The sequence below is a fragment of the Pseudopodoces humilis genome, chromosome 1 (genome assembly GCF_049639895.1).
Source record: "Pseudopodoces humilis isolate 2021_Gansu_Grassland_sample_001 chromosome 1, ASM4963989v1, whole genome shotgun sequence".
NCBI lineage: Eukaryota > Metazoa > Chordata > Aves > Passeriformes > Paridae > Pseudopodoces > Pseudopodoces humilis.
In genome coordinates, this window is record NC_142200.1 from 2193801 (window position 1) to 2213488 (window position 19688).

Here is a 19688-nt window from a genome sequence, read left to right on the forward strand (position 1 = left end):
ACTGAAGAATGATCTTTAAAGTTGTTTCCAACCCAAACCTTTCTATGACTCTCCTCTTCCCTTTCTGAGTTTTCTCCTCCTCCTTTGAGCCACAGCCTCCTGGTAAAACCTCTGGGGGTGTTGAACACCATGGAAATGGGGACAGAAAACTCTTCTCCGTGCACTCCTCTCCTGCCTGACTTTCCTCTTGATGTCAAGGTGAAGATACCCAGGAGAGATGAAAGAAATGTCCTGAACCATCTCCTGCCCCTTTTAATGTGGCAGAAATCTTTGCAAAGGGGCAAAGCTGAGCCAAATGATGAAATGACACTCAAGTACTGTGACCTCTGGCCTTCTGCTTTCATTATCCCATGAAATCTCTCCCTCTCAATCCCACATTCCTCCTGCAGTCATTGCTTTCCCCCTCGCAGGCACCATGAACATATTTGGAATCATAGAATCACTGAGGTTAGAAAAGGTCATCAAGTCCAACCATTAACCCACTTAGTTACAGCAGAGGGAAAGGGTTCTTTGGGACTTTTCTCCCCACAGGTGTGACTCAGCCTCTATCCCGTGTTTAAATCTCACCTCCAAGTCCATAGATGGTGCTTTTGCATTGCCTAATTTTGAGCAAATTTAAGTTAAAAATTCAGATTTTCAATCTTCACATGCACAATGAACCTGAATTGCATTTTTTCAGCCAGGATGCTGATAAATGTGGCTCCAGTGCCAGAGAGACCTTCATTCCCTGTGAACTGCTGCTTTCAGTTTCTGAGATGCTGCTGTTCCAGAGACAGAGCTCCTTGGAGACTGAAAGAAAAGATGCAGAGGCAAATCCTTCACTCCCCATGGAGACTGTATTCAGTCCTTATTACTGTTTGGTAATCTCCTGCTCCTTTCTGACATATCTCTGCCCTCAGATTCTCATTCCACCACTCTCGTAGTACCTGACATTCAGATCAAAATTCCTCAAGTTCTGTGAATATGAAAGGCAGATGATATTAAAAAAACAAGTACAAGTAGCACTTAAAATAAAACTGTATGTGATTTTTGAATCACTAGAGAGCCTTATCATGGTCTGTAGTCAAGATTTAAAAAAACCAAACAAACACGAAACAAAACTAAGCAACTCAACATTTGACAAGCTCCAGTTTTATAATTTCCATTGTTTTTCTTTTGGCCTTGTTTCTTTACACAGTGAATAAAGATGAGCCCACAGATCTCTCCATGCAGGCCCATGAAACATTCAGAGAAGATTGTTCTACTGCTGGTTAAACCCAGCCTGGCTGCAGCTTTCAGGGAAGAGCCTCAGGAGGAGCAGAAGTGTGACCCTGCTCAAGGAATGAGGGGTCGCTCTTCACCCCTGGCATCCCAACCAGGTGATGCTTGTCCCTCACCACTACCAGATATTTTGGTCCAAATGTCCCTTGCCACCTTGTTCACACTGCTGTTTCAAACTGGCTGTCCTGTGTTACCTTATTCTCGTTGCAACAAAGGAAAGAAATTAAAGTATATACAATCAAACAAAAACCAACATCCAAAAAGAGCCCCACAATTTAAAAACATTCGCTCATTAATATAAATGGAGGCTGAAAATGTGGATGTTTCACTGAAGTCCTGAAGCAAATGACATCTTCTCAGGAGAACACTGTTGTTCTCCTGAACATGTGTGTTTTATTTATAGCTTGGGCTTTACTGCAGTCACTCAATCAAGCATGGCCAGGGCTGTGTGTAGGCAAATGTGGCTCATTTCTCCCCAGCTCAGCTTTAAAGGGCAGTTAACAGCTTGTCCAGGGAGTTTGGTAGGGATGTTATGAGCACAAATTAATCACAGAGATAGAAAACTGTTACCCCAGGAATACAGCTGCAAGGGAAGGAGGCAGATCCCCTCCTTTCTGCCCTCCCAGAGAGTGCACCATGATCTAGGGATGCTCCAATTCCTGTCAGAGCCCTGACTCAAGGCTCAAATCTCCCTCTAAGTGCTCCATTCATCACCTCTTGGAAGCCTTTAAATGAAGGGAAGGCATCTCTCTGACAGCTTTACCCAACTCCTGCCACGAGTCACAGCATCCATGGAGTTGTTGTGGGATGAACACACCAGCCCTGTCCAAAGGAGTTCATAACAATTCCCAACAGTCTCAACAATTCCTTCTGCTGGCTTTCCTTGTCTGCCCCTCTCTGATGTCCACTGCTCTGCAAAGAGACCACTGAACTTATTTAAGGTGTGATACAGGTGACAAGCTGTCAAAGTGTGGGTGTAGAATACAAGTGCTGGAAGTAAAGATCAGGTGGTGGTAAATTTAGTCTAATTCCTCTTGGTGTCACCCCATTCCCTCTCTTCCCTCCTTCAGTCTCACTGCTGCTCCTTTAAAACTGTTTAAACATTTTCCTGGAATAAAAAAAGTAATGATTCTTTGCTATGACCTCCTCTGAACATTATGTCCCTTGCCTAGAGTTTGCTGTTGAATTTAAGGGATGTGCCTACGTCACATGGCCATGGCAGGACCCACACTCAGACACCAGCACCAGGTCACCTACTAACCCCTTGCACCTCACCCTGCCTCTGAGCTGCATTTTCCCCTGCAGACTGCGGCTCTGTCCTCCTGTCCTGCATTGTGGCAGGCTGGCAGAGATCGTGTTCCTTCCCAAACACCCAGGAATAGATCTGGGCCAGTTCCATTCCCTATAAACTTGCACTTTGCAGTCCCAGTTGTCATCCCTGACGTTTAGATCCACCTCAGTCTATCTGCTGGCTTAAAGCAAAGGGGGGGGGCAATCAGAATCTGCCTGACACAGCAAATCTAGGGAGGAGAAAAGGGGGAATCAATTTTTATAATACGTGTTTGGCACTACATAATAGATATAACTCTAAATGCAAGCCATAAAGTTGGAGAGGATTATAAATTAAATCCGTTCTGTCCCTTTTAACTAAAATGTGACCTTACCATAGAATTAAATGTGGTTTTTACCCAGTGATCTATGGAGCTGTAAAAGTGCATTGTGGCAGGGGGATATTACAGCACAGAGAGGAGCCCCCAGACAGGCATCTCTACCCAGCTCAGCCCATGAGCTGCTGCTTGATTCAAAATCTACACAGGGCAGCGAGACCTGGGCATTTCACCCCTCTCCCTGCCAGAAGGTGACTCATGTCCCTGTTGGGAACAGTCCCTGGTCAGGTTTTCCTCTGAACTGGGACCAGTCTTTGGTTGAGAGAATGCTGCCTGAGAAGATGTTCTAAAACATTTCTAAAAATTCAACAGTCTGCACAAAAACAGGGCATTTTTTGGATCTATGTCCTATCCCTGTTTAGTTTACCAAGCCCTAAATACAGCCCAAGGCGGGGAGAGGATTACAAAGTACCCTGGGGTTCATCTAAATGCCCCAGTGGTGGTGAAAAAGGGGATGGAAACTCCTTGATCACTGATGTAGTGACTCCATCCCCCTGCTCCAATAATCATACAGGAGAATCTGAAATACAAAAGACTTGTCATTGTAATCTAGCCCAGAGGACACAATTTAGGATGTTCCCGAATGCTTTTGAATGGCCAGAAATTATCAGGTTTTGTCTCACAAGCAAATATGGTTTTGAAGCCACTGCTGGGTTACAGGTTGGTATTTGTGGATAAAAGCTCTCTGAGACTGTGGGAGACTCAGGGCCCCCTGGAACATATCACAGGACTGAAGGCTGCTCCACTTCCAGTCATACAGCAGTGAGGAAAATCACTTCCCCCATGAAGCAGATGCTCAGGGAAGTCAGTGGTGTGTTACCTCATTACTGCTGAGAAGTGGTGCAAAGGAGGAGCCAAGAGCCTGCCCAGACACTGAAAGTCACTGAAACTTGGACAAAAAAAGTGCTGCCAAATCTGGCTGCCTCTTCCTGTGTGCACTGGACTTCTGTTGCCCTGCAAGCCATGAGCATTAATCAAAGATTTAGATTAGGTTTAGTTTGGATAGTAGGATTTTTGTTTTTCATGGTAAAAGTTGTAAAATATTGGAATGGACACAGAAAGTGGTGGAGTCACCATTCCTGGAAGTGCTCAGAAATGTGTTGGATGATAGCGAATGTGGTGGTGGTGCTGCTGATATCTGGACTCGATGACCTTAGATGTCTTTTTGAATTTTAACAATTTTAATTCTGCAATTCTATGAAAAAGCAAGATTGGATTTAGGAAAGAAGCCCAGATGGTCAAGGTTATGTTGGGGACTCATCTGAGCTGCCACACTCCACTGAGCCACTTTGATGCCAGCAGCTTCCTTCTCACTTTAGCCTTTCTTTTTCTCCTGGTCACTCATTATTTATTAGCATTATTTTCAATCAATAATAGCATTTTTGCCTGCAATTTTACCCTTGGACTGCACAGGGAGAGAACCCATTCTCAGGAACCATCTGATGAACATCCCAGGAGCTGGACTCCATGATCCTTGTGGGTTCCTTTCAACTCAGGATATTCCATGATTCTGTGTGGAATCCATCCACACCATGGATTTGCTACCCAGGAAATACCAAGCACTGCCCAGGGGATCAGACGGGGCAGGGATTATTGCTAATAAACCTTAGGATCAAGACTAAGTCACAGGTGGGGAGATAGAGGGAGTTTTGTTCTGTGGCAGCAAGTTGCACCAAGTCATTGAGTCAAAGAACGAGCCCTGACATGTATTGTTAATTAATATTTGATGTGAAATTTCATTGATTGAAGATCTGCAGGGGTTCATACCCCTGCACACACGAGAGATGCTGGAAGAGCAAAGTACTTGCAAGGATTAACCAGAAAAGAAAGAAACGCTGATGTTCCAAGATGAAATGCAACTCCACTCCTGAATTAAGAAGGAAAGATGTCTCAAAAAATCTGATTTTACAGAGCACAACCATGCTCAACCTCAGTCAGAGCCTCTACCAGCCACCATGGTGCCAACAACAGTGTCGTATCCACACAGGTCTCCTTGTTATGCTCTCACCTTCAATATTTACCAGTGTTAGATATTTCATTATTAATGGGGAAGGAGTTTTGCTATAGCTAATAGTTCATTACAGATTCTATGAGATAAAAGGAAACAACCATTAATCAGCAGATGATGCACTGGGCTGGGCCGGGCTGGTGCCCTCCAACTCCCAGATCTGCCTATCACACCAATGCAAAAATGACAGGCTTTGTGCTGTTGCACATTCCAAAGCTATTTACGGTTAATATTTGGCAAAATCCAAATACTGCAGACATCCAGGACCTGCTGTGGATCAAGTCAAGAACATCTGGAAGACAAGACTCACCAGCAGGAGTCCTGATATCCAAATAAATAAATAAATAAATTTTCCTGAGGTAAAGGGTGCATATGAACAGTTCAGAGATAATAACAGCTCTCCAGGAGCTTCACAGGGGAAAAGGGCTGAGCTGAAGATGAAGCACAATCCCAAGACCTCTAGATGTTGACCTCAGCTCTGCCAGAGGTTCACTTTCCACTTAATTCAAGCCACAGACCGTGCAGCTGCCTCTGTGCTCAGGAGTTCTGAAGTGGCCATGCTCATATTCAGAGTTGTGCAACACACAGTGATCAAGTGATACAAATCCAAAAAGGCTCATCAGGAAACGTGCAGAGACACAAGATACCTTTGGTCAATAATTTGGGCAGAAATAAAGCATAACAACTTTAAATGATTCATTCATTTCATGAGCCAGGGAACAGCCAGACAAGTCTCCACAGAGAAAATCAGGGTACAGGAGGAGCCCCAGCTGCCAGTGCTTGATGAGAGTAACTGGACAGAATAATTACACTGTCAAAGTCATCCTTCCAGACTGGGAGACAACTTGCAGGGCTAAAACCCTCTTTGAAATGCTTCTTCTCTGACTGACTAAGGAGCTGCAGCCTTCAGAGCAACACTTCCAGAGCAGGACGGGCCCCTGAGTGGAAGGGTTGGCTGGGCAGCACCGTCAATCCTCCACCCCAATTCTGACCCCTGAGCTGCTGTGATTGATTTCCTTCCCCCCAGCTCCAAATACCTTCCACAGGGAGATTACACTGCCTGCTCTGTAATCAACAGCAACTTCAAAAGGGCTCAGCGCTAAAGGAAAACCTCCGAGGGACGGCCTGAAGTGGGAAACAAACACAGCAATTGGGTTGTAATTTGAGGTGGGAAGCTGGGGTTTTAATAACCACCTCGCCACGGCCTGCTGGGCACCTTGCGGCTCACAAATCGCATTTTTGAGAACAGGGGGTTACAGGGAAGGTTTTGAGTCCACATGAAAGGCGGCCGTGCCTGGCGTGGCACATCCGAGGTGTTGGTGGCCGTTGTGTTTTGTGCCAGTCTCCCTGTCACGCCCCAGCGCTGTCACCTGTGCGTGAGCAGAGCCCACTGACCCAGCTCCAGGAGCGGGAAGAGCCGTGTCCTATTTACATCCCACGGCTCTTCTGGGCAAGGGAAGGGAGCTGGGAAAAGTCAGTGCTTTGTCCCATATTCCCCTCGCCAGGCAGAATGGAAAAGGTTGTCGTGAGGGCTTCTATGAACATGGAAGGTGCGGGAAGGTGCGGGAAGGGAAGGGAAGAGAGCTTCAGTTCGACCTTTCAAAATGAGCTCCAATCCAACACAAAGAGCTGCCAGGAATCACAGTTGGCTTTACCAACCATCTTCCCCATCCCCAGCACTTTATCCCATATTGTACCTGATGCTGTTTGCAGTCAGGTGATGTTATCAGGGGCACTCCAGGATGGTCTTAGAGGTCCTTTTGGGAAGATCACTGCTCCTAATCACAACTCAAAAGCCAAACCAGGCAAGGGAGGAACCCACCAGCCATCAGCACCACAGAAGAAGGAAGGAGATGTTGGAGCTTGTGGTGGAGCATCCCCCATTTTCACATCCTGGAAAACTCAACTGCAGAACAGTCCAAGGCTTTTCCCAGAACAGCAGAATGAGATATTCACAAAAATATTAATAATTTGTGATATGGGAGTAAAAGAATATAAGCATCACATCTTAGGGCAGAGTGTGTGCACATTTCTGACCAAAGATGCTGTGGCATTGCCTCTTGTCACAGCCCTGCCAAAAAATCAGTGTAAGGCTCCAGAGAGAGGAAGGGGCACGGACTTGCCAAGAAGAGCTTTGTCTAGAAAACTGAGATCAAGTCAACAAGACATCAAACCAGGCCTTTGTCCAAACACAGGGAAGGACAGTCTCTACTTCTTGAGGGGTTGTAAGCCTGTCTCACACCGTAACAAAAAGTTTTTCTTCCATTCAGAACACATCAAGACCTTAGATTTCAGCCCCAGACCTCAATCCCAATCAGATTTTCTCTCTTCTGAGGAGATCAGCACAAAGGGTCACACAGTCCCACACAGGAGTTTGTTCTGAAAAACAGCCTTCAGTTTTTCACCTGGACATATTTACATACCCTGCAGGCCTCCTGCTCACCAGGGGGCAGCTCCTGGGGGCATCTGTGTCCAATGAGGGCATCAAAATCTGTAGCACTTGTGCCCCATCTCCACAGAATCACAGATGCTTGAAGGTGGAAGGGACCTCTGGAAATCACCTCCTCCAAGCTGCCTCACCATCTTCCTTGGTCTTGGTAGAGGATATGCAGACTGAGGATTCCCCATCTGGAGAATTCCATTTCCAGTGGCATTTCCGTGCCTGCAGGCACTTCCCACAGTTTCTAGTCCCTGAGGGATGCCTTGGGTACATCTACAATCGTATCAGCTCTCACAGCAGAGGATGCCCTCCTGGTATTTCCACTCATCCCACTTAACTGCATCCCCCAGCCAACTGGCATTTTGCTGGGATCTCTCCCAGCTTCCCCCCTGCCCTCCCAGCTCTGCTGCTCTTCTGCCTGTCACCATCTCTCCTGCTGGTTGTAGCATCATCTCCATCTGGAGACTCTGAAAGACCCGACAGCATTTCTATCCCTGGTAACACATCTGAAAACCCCGAGCTGGCAGGAGCCAGTGAGTGACACAGGGCAGGAAATACTTTGTTGAACATTGTTCATGTCATTTTTTTAAGCATTCAGAATATGCAGTGAACATAAATTCACTATCTGGTTATTCCTTCACTTACCCTCATGGCTGACCTGGAAGTGCTAAAATGGGTGATAGGAAGGGCAGTGCTGTATCCAGTGGTAAGATCTGATGGAAAGGCTTGGGGCTGTGTCAGGAGGGGTTTAGATTGGAACAGGGAAAATATTTTCTATCCAGAGTGTGGTCAGGAACCGGAACAGCTTCCTCAGAGGTCACAGCATGGAGACTGACAGAGTTTGGACAACACTATCAGGAACATATGAGATTCTTGGTGTTGTTCTGTGCAGCTCTAGGAGCTGGACTTGATGCTCCTTGTGGTTTCCTTCCAACACAGGGCATTCTGTGATTCTACTGAGATGTGGGAAGCTCAGAGACCCTCTGGCCTACTCAGGATTTGTCTTTCCCACAGGTGGACATAATTCTCATGCTCCTTATCACAGTTCTACCCTCCTTTGGGCTGCACTCACCAGAGCAGACCAGGCACAGAATGTTTTTTGACACAGACTCTCCTTAAACCAAAGCCCACCCCTGGAGCCGTCAGAGTTTCCCTAGAAAGATGCTGTGCCTTGGGGAACACTTGCAAGGCAGTGTCTGACCACTGAGGAACCACAGCACTGCCAAGCTCCTTCCCCAGTAAAAGTGTCAAGACAGCTCAGCCCTGCTCAGGGGAGACGTTCATTGACATTTAAACATTTAACATCACCCACAACCTGGGAGGCAGCAGCTGTACAGGCTGCTAGGTTACAGAGATTTTTCCTCTCCTCCCATCCCTGATTTCTGCCATAAAAATCAGAGGCTCTGCTGTAATTTCACCTTCCCAGGCAGATATTCTTGGGGGACACACAAGAACCAAATTCCCTCACCATCAACTGCATATGGTGAGATTGCACTAAGCTCCAAAAATCAAGGTGCTCACCCTTGCCCCTTTCCTTGTATGCACAAAGGTGTGGAGCATTTTGTTAGCAATTAACCCTTGTTTCAGCTCAATGGAGCTGATCAGATTGTGGAACAACATCTGAGAAGTGGAGATTAGCAGGTGAAGCTCTTTAGTACTTAAGGCACCAGTGCAGCTACTCAAAATCAGATTTCCCTTTCTTCCCTGGCAGTTGATTAAAGCCTTTTCAAGCAATTCTTTCCAACCTGCAGATGTTTAAGTCAGGTGATAGAGAATTTTTTTTTTTTTTTTTTTTTTCTGGTTGGGAAATGGCAGCAGCATGGACCTCAAGTGTCTCAGGACAAAAATCAGTCCCAGAAAACAAACCTAAGTGTGTGTCTGTCTGTACACAGGCACTAAAGCAGAGCTTTGGTAGGCCTGACCACAGCATAAACGTGCAAAGGTTTTGGTAGCATGGTGCCAGAAGGGAGAAAACACCCTTAGAGCAGGAGCTGAATCCAGAAACATCCTGTAAGAGGATCAATTTCTGCTGCATACTGATTTATTCAGACCTTTCATAGTGGCAAAGCCCTCTATAACAAAATATCTGATTGCAGGACTATGACCATAAATTCCACACGCCCTCGAGCAACGGCCAATGAATAACTGACTTGTTAAGGGAACGGCCCTGCACAATGAATAAATCTACCAACAGGGCTTTCGATACAAAAGACCCCACTGGGACAGATTTCCTTGTGAAGGTGTATTGACTTTCATTTGCAGGAACCAGCAGATATTTGTTTGGAGGAGACCTCCATTGTTACATTGCTGCTCAACAACATCCAGCATAAAGCCTGCCCCCTACCCCAGCCTTGATTGATTGGAATATCCAAATGGGCTGGACTTTTTGCAGTGCTGCACGAGGTTCTCCTGGAAAAGGAGGTGTTTAATCCAGAGGAAATCCAAGGCAGGCATAGGAGAATTGCCTGCTTCAGTTATAGAAGGACCTCGAGAAATTAAGGACTGAGAAAGGACAAGAAAAGGCGGTTCTGGAGGAATGTTTAAAGGGTGGACATGTGCTCACAGTCAAGGCACAAGAAGAATAAATAATCCCTGCTGCTCATCTGGTGCCCTTCACCTCAGGATCCCAGAGGAAATGTGTTTTGACCACATCCAGTTGGACACAGAGCTGGCACAGAGCCCCAGGGAAGAAGGAAGCCAGGATTCCCCACTTCTCAAATGAGAACACCAACGTGCAGAAAGACCAAAGTCTTAATTAAGTGTGACCTGACCCCTGCCCTGAGCCACGTGGTTTGGCAGGGGCTGAGATCAGCCCCCTGATGATGTCCTTGCCCCACAGGGAGAATTGCACTACAGCAGCTTTTGAAATCAACCACAGGGTTCTGGTGTTAAGTAACCCAAACTTCAGTGGTTTGTGGAGCTGTTGGCTTAAAGGATCATCCCCAGGGAGACAGGAGCACAGATGGGACAGAGACAAAGCATCTCAGCTCCAAATCTATTCTAGAACGGATATCATGATGACCCCTATCCCAAAAACATTTAGACAGAGAGCTGTGCTAATTCTCAATGAATATGGAATAGGGCATGTCTGCCAGGAATGGGATATTCCTAATAGCTGACAGAGGGGAGGAAGAAAAGAGCCATTTTGCAAACAGCAAGGACTTTGTTAAAGGCCAGCTGAACTCAAAAAACTGAGGGAACGTCTCCATCTAGCAAAGCCAGCCTGGAAACAGGCAGCTGACAAGGTGAGCCTGCAGGTGGGAGTGCTGAAACCACGGCAGGAAGTATCACAAGACCTGCCTCTGACCAAAGCTCGATGTTCAGGAAAAGAGCTGGCAACAATAAATACCAGTACAGGCACGTGGCATGCACGAAATGGTGCCCCCAAACACATGCAGGACTCCTCTGTTCTGCTCCCTGGCCACATCAAGTCAGCAAACAGCAGCTCTACCTGGAGCAAAACACCAGCCTAAAATTACAGTGGTACTGGTAGGAGCATTTTATATATTTTATGTATCTTGTTTCATACACTCACTTCAGCCAATGTACAATGTGCCACATGAGGTGACACCCATCTGTTCCAATTTTTACCCCTCCCCAAAAATATCCATATTTCCCTACTAGGTCTCTGTCCATTCTTTCTCCAGGTTCTGTTTGCTTTCCCTGATCCTCCCTGTCCCAGGGATAAGGCATGACACCAAGCACGGCAGAGTTCGCCACTTCAGCAGCTCGTTTGTCGTCAGCTGGTCACTCCTTAATCAATCTTTTATGCAGGGATATTTCAGAAGAAAATGCAGAGGGAGTAGGAGAAGGAAAGTAAGAAACCATCCCTGGTTTAATTTTGATAACATTGGCAGGGAGTGATTCGCTCCAACAAATTAAAATCAGCAAATCTCTCATTTTCTCTGACAGAGGTAACCAATTAAAATTTTCATAAAGGGGGCAGTGATGTGTGTCTGCCAGACAGAGTCACCAATCTAGCAGCTCTCTGATTTAAAATATTATCTTTCCTTTCCTCCTTTTTTTTTTTTCCTCTCTTCCCTCAGAGCTTCCTGAAGCAACATGAGGGATTATCTCAGCATAATCAGACTAATACAAAACCCTCGCTCCAAGAGGCACTGTGAGGAAATTCCAAACTCAAGATGTGATGACAAATGGATGTTCTGAAGGGACTTCATTTACTGCTAATTTTCCTTTATTTTCCATTATTTTTTTTTATTTTTTTTATTTGTGTTTTGTAGCCTCACCATGTTGCAAACATTAGAGAGCCAAACATCACACGGAGTGCCTGGAAGGGAAAGGGAACTACACTCCCCACTGTGGGCTGCCCTGCCAGGTTGCTCTCCAAGGGAGAAGTTTGGCTTCCAGTTGATGGTTTCTTAGGTCCAAATAAAATGCCCCCCAAAATGGGCCAGGGATGGGATGGAAGAATTGCCTTTTTGACAGCAGGAGCATTAAGGAACGGTACAAGGCAGGTGAGACCTCCAATACCAGGGTGCAGGAGGGTGCTAAAGACGAGGATGATGTCTGTGGTGGTCCTGACTTGGAAAAATGAGGGTTGTCACAGCTCCCTGCCATGGTGGCTTGGGAATTCTGGTGTGGGTTTGGCATCTGATGGGGCCATGCATAAATCATAAAATCACAGAATGGTTTGGGCTGGAAGGGACCTTAATGATCATCTCATTCCAATCCCCTTCCACTATCCCAGGTTGCTCCAAGCCCCATCCAGCCTGACCTTGGACATTTCCAGAGATGGGGAAGCCACATCTTCTCTGAGCAACCCGAGCCAGGGCTTCAACTCCTTCACAGTAAAGAATTTCTTCCTAATATTTAATCTAAAGGAAAGCAGTGCATTGCTAGTCAAAAGGAGCCCCTGCCTCTCCAGCACAGATGGGGCATTCAAATGCTGTTTTCCTTGGCAGAGGGGTGGTTCAAGGCAGCTGAGATGCCAAGAAGGAGACCCCTATCCCCAGCTTGGCTGAGGGAACTACACCAGTCCTTTCCTGTGCTTCAGAACCCCAAATCCCCACCCAAACTTATGGACGGACACCAACCCCCATCAGCATTTAACTCTTAGTCAAGTTCCCCCCAGTCACAAGCATCACCATCCTGCCCTTTTTTATCCCAGCAAAGTCCAGGCAAGCAGAGAACCCAGGGAATTCGGGGAAGGAGCCATGAGAAGAACTCAGGAGCATCCTGTGAATGGTGAACCCTGGGATGTGATGGGGACCCCTGGGCTTTGTCTGCAGCTGCATTTGAGCCGTTCCAATCTGTGCTGCGACACTGAGCAGGACTCTCCTGCAAACCTCCAGGCCAGGTGCCAGCTCCCTTCCCTTTGAAGGCTCGCTTGGGGATGTGAATTTTCTCCAAGGGGAGGAGGCGAGCTGGTTCCGGAGACAGCCTGTCATCCATCTTGAGGAAAATACTCCTCTCTTTTTGCACCTCTCCTAGAAAGGTGGAGACCAACATTCCACAAGCCTGGGATCAGGCCCGGAGAAAAGCTTTGAGTCATTTGTTTACCAGCACAGGTTTTCCTGGAGCTAATTAATGAACCAAGCTGATACCCTGCAACAGGTATCGATGACAGAGGATTTCCTGCCTGCTACACTTGAGCAACGGGAGAGGGTGAATCCGGATCTGTGAGCACGCTGTGCTTCCCCTTCTCCCTCCCCGCAAAAAAACAGGGAAGGGAAAGCCACCTGCAGCCACACAGGCGCTGCGGGAAGCCCCTCTGCCGTCTCCCCCTCGAGGATGGGGCACCAACCCTGCTGGACAATAATACAGATGGATTCCCAGGAGCAAAGTGCTGGGGCATCCCTTTCTCCCGCTTGCCTGGAGTGAGGGATGGTGTGAAGAGCTCCAGCAAGCCCTTGGAGCTGGGGTCTGCCCCCCAGTTCTGAGCACGGGGGTGACAGAGCTGAACACAGCAGCACTCCCGTGGAGAGCCGGTGGAAGCCTCTGCTTTCACAAGGATACTGAAACTGGGGAGAAGAGGGGAGGGGGGGAGGTAAAACATGCGGGAGAGCATGGTAAAAAAAAACATGGGGAGGGGGGAAGCAAATGCTCAACGGGAAGGCGATGCTGGAGGATGGGAAATAAACCTCACGGGTTTCGCGTTCCGGGTGCGGGGTGGGAGCCAGCGCTTCTCTCCAGCCCCAGCCGTGCGGGTGGGGTGGTTTTTTTGGTGAGGGGGATAGCGGAGAGCAGCGCTCGGCGGGCTGTGCCGAGCATCCGAGCGCTCCGGGGGTGGCGAGCGGCGATAGCCGGGCTGCGAGCGCCACCTCCCCGCCGCTCACCGCAAGCCCCGGCCGCCCCCGAAGCCCCCCCTCTGCCGCCTTGGCTATGGGGGGAGGCTGGGGGGGTGACCCTGACATCAGGCTGAGATGCCCGACTCCTTTTCCCAACCTCTCCCGCCGCGGGCTTGCAGCGGGGATGGTCCCGATGCTGTGGGAAGGATGGAGTGGGGATGAGTGTTTGTGTGTGCGGGGTGGGGGGGGTCGCTAAGTTTGGGGTGGTTGTAAAAGGGGTTTAAGGGGTGCTGTAAGGCAGGGAAGAGCCGTGGGGGTGTCGCAGAGCACCTCTGGGTGCCTGTGGAGCACAGAGCGATGCAGGTCTCGCTGGGCTGGCAGAGAATGGGATGCAGGGCGCTCCCCCAGCCGTGGTGGTTGCCTTTGGCTTCTCTTTGGGGTGTGATGGGGCTTCAGGATCTCCCCTCGACTCCCACACACGCACACGCAGTTCCCATCCCGGTATGGGGTCTGGCACACCGCTCCTGCCTCGTTTTCCCTCATGTAGGGAGAAGGGGCTACAATCATGAGAAGAAAACCCCTCCGCTTTACAGCCGGTCCTTCCCTGAGCCTGTCCACCTTCCCTGGCCAACTATGGGGGCTCCAAGCCCCTCTCCCTGCACCCAGGGCTCTGCAACACCAGCCCAAACGTTATGAAAAGGGCTGGGAGCCCTGCTCCTGCCCTGACTGTGTCCTGTGCCTGCCCAGTTCTGGTTTTCCGTCCTCCACAGCAAGAGCTGCGCCCTGACCCCGCTGTAACACCCCGAGCGGCGTGTGGAGCCCCCCCGGGTTTTCCATACCCCAGCACCCCTGAGCCCCTCCGAGACCCATCAGGCAGGATTGTCCTGCCTGCTCAGCCCTCTCTTTTGTCCCCTGCCTGGCTCAGCCCCGTGGCCACCCTGTCCCCTGGCAGTGCGGCTTGGCTGAGCTGGTGCAATTCCTCAGCACCCTCCAAGGGTAAAAACCTCCCCTGCTCTGCCCTGCCAACCTCCTTCCTCTTCCTCAGCGAGGTCTCGGGCACAGGAAGGACTGTGGGACCCAGGTTAATAAGTCATTAATTAATTAGGGACCCGCTTAATATGCACGGGGAGTTGTTTGTTTCCTTTAGCAGCCCGGACTTTGGATGAGATCCCAGCCCTGCGAAGCCTCCAGCTTCGTCTCCCAGCTGATAATAGATAATACAGATATTTCAGCACCAGCCAAAGCAGAGTCATCATCATTAATACAGAGCCCTCCCTGGTACGCTGCGGAGGTCACCAGGCAACTCCTCGGTGTGTCGGGGGCTCAGCCCCACTGCCTTCCGTCCGGCTCTGCCTGGCCAGGTGAGAGGAAACCTATAGGAAATCAACAGGTAACGGGGCTGGGGAGGTGCTCCGTGCACCCCGAGCACCCCTGGCTCCCTCCCAGGGAGGCTTTCGAGGCGCTGCGATTTTCGCTCTGCCGCGCACGCAGGTTTGGGCATCTGTCAAAGTAGCTCCTCTCTTCCTCAGCCCCCTTCCTCCCCTCCTCCTCCTCCTCCTCCCTCAGCCATCAGCTGTCAGCTGGCCCTGGCAACTCGGCAGACCCAGTGCTGGAGCTGGGTTGAGCCTGAGCTTCGGAAAGCCCCAGCTCCAAAGGGATGGGGCGGTCAGGGATGGAAGTGGGGTGTCTTTTTGCCCTCCCTCCCTTTGACCTTGCCTTGATGCTCCCCTCCCTCCCCACTCCTGCCTGTGCAGCTGATTCACAGGGCTTGTTTGCTTGGCCAGGGCAGGATCAGGGACACGAGTGTGAGTCACAGCCGAAGGTACCTGGCAGAGTTCGTCTGCAACCCGTGCCTTCGATTCGGGAACGGGTGCTTGCTGTCAGCCAGGACTGAAAAGTCCCTTTGAAACCTCTACCCAATCCCCCTCGATCCCTCTTTTCCCCTCTTCCTCCCAGCCCTGGCAGTGCCATGGCTGAAACACCTCTCTGTGAAAGTCTGAAGATGCATCAACAGCCACCCTCCATCGGCGAATGTCAGGCCGTGAAAGGCAAGGGGGCGGTGGGGGAAGAGGGAGAGACAAATTTTGCGATTCATTCCCACACAGGGTGATTCAGAACAAGATGCTTTGTAATTACGCATCCCTGATGGAGACTCCTTCACTCTCCACCCGCCCCCCCCTCCCAAAGAAAGGCTAAGCCATGCCTGGGTGCCAGCATCCCCCAGGAGCGCAGCGCCGGGAGCAGCCTCAGAGTGTGTCTGTGTGTCTGTGCCACGCTCGGAGCTCTACAGAGGCTAAAGGTTAATTTTTTCCCCCGGTGTGATGCGAAGTGCTGAGAAATGGCATTTGGGGGGGCACATGAGGGGCTCGTCGCCTCCGCAGCCGCAGCCTCCAGCCCTGGGTAGGTGCCACACAAGCAGGGAAGCAATCAAGGACCCCCCCCCACCCCGAGAGCTCTCCAAGGAAAAGGGGGAAGGCAGGAAGATGCGATGAGGGCAGATTCATGCCTGGGGCAGGCAGCTGCCTGTCCTTCCGAGACTTTGTTTGCCAACATTGCGGGCTGAGGAGTCCCGGACCCCAGGGCTGCCCGCGAAGGCACCGCGGCTTCACAGCACTTCGCAGCTCAGCCCCGGCTGGCTCTGCAGCTCTCCTGTCGCGATCCCCCGCTCCTCTCCCCTCGCCTGGCTGCCTTCTCCCCCCGCAAACAACCCAGTCCCCAGCTCCCTTCCCCAGGACACGGCTGCATTTCCCCCTCCGCATCCTGCAGACATTCAACATTTTTCCACCAGTGCTTGATGTTTGCCCACAGGACCTGCATGCACAGAAGTTAAAACTTCCCGTGTCAGGGAATGATCGGTCCAAATTGCGGAGTGGAAGGGAGGAAAACATCCTCCGGGTGCTGTTTCCAGGGGCAAAAGAACAGGAGTGGGTTCCCACCGCTGCTCCCATCGCCGTCTCCCCTGGGGATGGAGACAGACCCCCCTGCGCTCCAGGCAAAGCGCAGCCGGAGAAGTGGCGTTCCCCCTCTCCCTCCCCTCCGTGGAAGAAGGAAAGGTGGCCGGGAGCCCCTTACCTTGCCGAGCTCCCCAGGTTTTATATCCTCCTTCTTCCCTTCGTCAAATTCCAAATGGAAACCAGCAACATATCCAGGGGTAACCAGCCCAACATTGGGCAGCGCGTGAAGTCCAAAAGGATGGCAGAGCTCTCTCCCCCTCCGCTTCCTCCACTCTTGCCTCTACATATATATATACATACACATTTATATATATATATATGTATATATTAAATGGAAAAGAGGAAAAAAATACTAAAAGAAATGGGGGTGGGGAGGGAGAGGAAGGGAGAACCTTTGGTGTCTCTGCAGACAGGCAGGTAGAAGAGAAAAGCTGAAAATAATTAAGCCGTTTTTTGAGGAATCCTTAGGAGAGGGGAAAAACGCAGTTAAAAGCCAGTAAATCATTAGATCCAATCAGACAATCAAATCTTCTCCTTTGGAAAAAAAAAATATACAGCAAGGTTCAGAGTAGCTTTCCCAGCAGCGAGGAGCGAGAATGGTCTTCTTCAGAAAGATATGTTTGTTTAAAATCCACTCGTCTGCTTTTCCTTCTTTCTCTCTCTTCTCCCCCCACACTTTTTTTTTTTTCTTTTTTTTTTTTTTTTTTAATTCTGCTTCTGAATCTCTCTCTCTGAAACTAGATCCAGTCTTTGTAGCCAGGGGCTGCATTAAGGATTACATCAGGCTTTTATAAGCTTTCCAGATCACACATTAGAGTGAGAGAGAGAGAGAGAGAGGGAGGGAGGGAGGGATAGGAGGGAGGGATGAAATGCACACACACATACACACGCACACGCACGGATCGGAGCTCTGTAAAACAGGCAGCTATAGGCAAGGACCCGAACTGACACGGTATCGCATCGGGCATGCTCCGCTAGCCTCCAGCAGGAGAGGATGGATGGATGGATGGATGGATGGATGGATGGATGGATGGATGGATGGATGGATGGATGGAACAGAGGAGCCAGCGACAGCCGGAGCGCGCTGGCAGCTGAGCAGCGCAGCCTCCTCGGGACAGCTTAGCCCTAAGCGGGGAGCCAGGAGGTGAAGAGGTAGCCGGGATGGTGGTGGTGAGGATGGCGAGGCTTCTGCTTCCCCCCCTCTCCCCTCCCCGCTCCCCCAAAAACCTGCGGAGGCTCAGCACGGAGCGGTGCCGCTCGCCCGCAGAGGGATGCGCAGAGACGCTGGTGCCGCTGCCTGGGTACCGGGAGGAAGAGGGGGGTGCTGGGGCTCTCTCATCGCGCCCCCCGGAGCCTCCCCCGGAGCTGACAGCGTGGGAAAGGGGACGGGACACTGGACAGGGTGGCGGGGAGCAGCGGGGCAGTGGCTCCCCAGCCCCTCAGCTGCGGGGAGGGAGGGCGGGGATGGGGGGGACCTCCCCCAGCACCCCGGCTTGGCCGTGCCTTTGCACCAGGGCGCGCGGTTTGCCCAGGCAGAAGACGGTGACAGCCATTAACCCTTTCCTAATTGTTTAAATTTTACCTCTTTCCTAGCATCCTCCTCAACTCCTTGCTCCATTAACCCAAAATCTGTGGGGGGGGAGTTGGGGGGTCTCAGATCCAGGCAACACCCCGGGGTAGCAGGAGGATGGGGAGGGGGGAAGGGAAAGTTTGAGCAGGTGGAGGGAACGGGCTGGGATGAAAGGTACGTGCTACATCCCGGCAGATTTGGGGTAAAGGTGCTGCCTCCAGGTCTGCAGCCTGAGGAAGGTCCTCCGGTAATGAGAAACCTGCCGAGCAGAGAAGGCGGGGTGGGAAGGGGATGGAAGGGAGACGGATAAGGCTGGAGGTGTGTGGAGAGCTGAGGGACTTCAGCATCCTGTCAGACTTCGGGACCTGCCCCTTGTTTTTAACCCTTCCTACTCCAAAAGGGGGAAACCGACCCTCTTTCCCTGACAAAATCACCTCCCTCCCTGCCCGGAGCTGCTGCTCCCCCATCAGGGAAGGGGCACAGACCTGCCCAAAGAGCAGAGGTGAAGATCCCATGTGCCACCACTCTCTATCCCTCTGCCTCAGGGAGGGAGTGGAACACCCCATCTCTCCCCCCAGGGACTCTCCAGGGCATCTCCACCCCCTCCCCTTGGCCTTCTTCCCCTTCCCTCCCTTCCCTTCACATCATCCAGCCCTTTATCCCGTATTTCCACACCTTCAAACATTTTACATCCCTAAAAAACTCCAGGGGGAAGGAGAAAAGAAAGAAAATGCTTCATTTCGACGAGCTGAGCTGCAAACCCCGGCTGTGGAGGAACGCAGCAAAGCAGCCTCTCATCCCCAGCCAGCACTGCAGCATCGCTGGCCAAAGGCATCTGTGACATCTCCAGTTAAGCGGGGACTGGAGCAAAGGGGCAGCTGGGGCCTGAAATGCAGGGTTTTAGCCGACAGGCGGCTATGCTGGATTAGCACAGTGCATGCTCCGAATGGAAATCTCTCCCTTTCCCTCGCCAGCATTTTGGGAGTTTGTTTTCCTTCAAGAAGGCTTCCCTGCTCCTCCGAGTCGCCCAGGGATTTCTTATCCATCTCTGCAGCTTCTCTCTCTCCAACCCTCTCACAGGTGCCAGCAGGAGAGTGGAAAGATTTGGAGGGAGCCAAGGAGTGCTTGGCAAAAGGAGCCCAACCCTAAACCTCACCCTAAACCTCACCCTAACCCTAACCCTGCCCCTCTGAGTGCCGTGGGGCAGCTCTGCCTTGATTTTGGAGAGATGGGGGAGGAGGGGGGCACTCACCTTCCCTGTCCTGAGTTTGGGGAGTCAGGCAGAGCAAGGTGCAGCTGCCCTCTCCCCTGCGCTGCAGGGCAAGGAAGCCCAAGCAGAAGGACAAAGAACCAGAAAGTGCTACTGACCAAACAAAACCCATTTGCAGTTGCTGCAGTGGGGCCTGGTAGGAAACTCATCTTTGTGGGAATGTGGAATTTGGCTTCATGAATCTGAGAATCACGGAATATCCTGGGCTGGAGAGGACCCACAAGGCTCATCAAAGTCTAGCTCCTGGCCCTGCACAGGACCAGGAATCCTA

The 19688-nt window shown here is 50.6% G+C and overlaps 1 protein-coding gene across 7 annotated transcripts in view; it reads right to left on the reverse strand.

The window, feature by feature from the left end:
* The window catches only part of ADGRB1 (adhesion G protein-coupled receptor B1), a 278660-nt gene extending 260827 nt beyond the window's left edge, over positions 1-17833 (reverse strand). For all 7 annotated transcript variants that reach the window (XM_088055285.1, XM_088055296.1, XM_088055291.1 and 4 more), the window contains exons 1-2: positions 17805-17833; positions 16696-16857 (exon numbers count right to left, since the gene is read on the reverse strand). The gene's annotated coding sequence lies outside the window, so the exon portion shown is untranslated. The remainder of the gene's footprint in view (positions 1-16695; positions 16858-17804) is intronic.
* Positions 17834-19688: the final 1855 nt, after the last annotated feature.